The sequence below is a fragment of the Anneissia japonica genome, unplaced genomic scaffold (assembly GCF_011630105.1).
Source record: "Anneissia japonica isolate Jap-2015-1 unplaced genomic scaffold, ASM1163010v1 scaffold60924_len1504_cov129, whole genome shotgun sequence".
Classification (NCBI taxonomy): Eukaryota; Metazoa; Echinodermata; class Crinoidea; order Comatulida; family Comatulidae; genus Anneissia; species Anneissia japonica.
The window spans coordinates 1-1,504 of NW_022719628.1; the positions used below are offsets into that span (position 1 = coordinate 1).

The 1,504-nt window shown below is 30.5% G+C and overlaps 1 non-coding gene across 1 annotated transcript; it reads left to right on the forward strand.

Moving 5' to 3' along the window:
• Positions 1-1,053: 1,053 nt before the first annotated feature.
• On the forward strand, positions 1,054-1,126 carry Trnat-ugu. The gene has a single exon. It is a non-coding gene; the product is annotated as a tRNA-Thr (tRNA).
• The last annotated feature ends 378 nt before the right edge of the window (positions 1,127-1,504 follow it).

Here is a 1,504-nt window from a genome sequence, read left to right on the forward strand (position 1 = left end):
TGTATTTCTATAGGACCTACCACAGCAGCGCCACCTACAACATTAGTGACAACTGAGGGTAGGTACCTGATTCATAAAAAAAAAATTTTTTTCTATTTCTTAAATATTTGTTATTATTATCTAATATATATATGCTTACAGTACATGATAAGTGTTTTAATTATATATTTTTTATTTTATAACTTTACAGAACCTACCACAGCAGCACAACCGACAACGTCAGTGACAACTGAGGGTAGGTTTTTGACTCATTATTTGTTTATGTCTTTTTAAAGGTTATCAATAGTGACTAAGAGCAAAATGTTTTATATTTCAATTTCATTGTTGAACGATGATTTACTATTTTTACTTCATGATAGGTGGTTTATGATATTTTTAATTTTATAATTCTACAGGGTCTACCACAGTGGCACAACCGACAACATCAGTGACAACAAACGGTAGGTTTTTGACTCATACTAAAATAAATATTTTAAGATTAATTAACAATATTAGCTGAAATTGAAATGCTTAGAGTAGTGATTATGATATAGTTAATTATTTTATTTCTACAGAACCTACCACAGCAGCACTACCGACAACATCAGTGACAACTGAGGGTAGGTTTTTGACTCAAAAAAATTTTTTTTTTTTTTATAAATGATTTTTATTATTTGCTGAAATATTAATGCTTGCACAACTAGTGTTTTACGATAGAGTTTAATTTTATAACTCTCCAGAAATTACCACAGCAGCACAGCCGACAACATTAGTGACAACTGAAGGTAGGTTCTTCTTTCATTATTTGCTTATGTATTTTGAAAGGTTATCAATAGTAACAACTAAGAGCTAAATATTTTATTCTTCAAATTTCATTGTTGAACGATGATTTATCATTTCTGCTTCAAATGTTTTATTTTATTCGTAACTGTTTATGGTTATATGAGTCAATACATAACTTACTTTATACTTATACCGAACCTACAACAACAGCAATAACCGTCGGGAACATTGTATTACACAATTGTGTAATACAATGTTCCCGACAGTTATTTGGACCTGTTCAACCATGAAGCCTTCGTGGTCTAGTGGTTATGACGCTCGCCTTGTCAGCGAGAGGTCGCAGGTTCGAATCCCGTCGGAGGCATTTTATTGCACAATGACTTTTATAGGACTTTATTCGTTGAAAAGCTACAGGGTAGCCTACAATGTTCCATCATGTCCTTATTTAAACACTGTATATGTACCTTTGATGATTTATATTATATATATATATATATACATATATATGTGCTTACATGATAAGTGGTTTATGATATGATAGTTTTAATTTTATAATTCTACAGAATCTACCACAGCAGCACAACCGACAACATCAGTGACAACTGAGGGTAGGTTTTTGACTCATGCCATAATACATATTTTAAGATTAATTAATAATAATGGGTTAAATTTTTATAAATATATATGTATATATATATATATATATAAAGACAAAAAATGAGAGGTTCATCAGTAGCTTTGA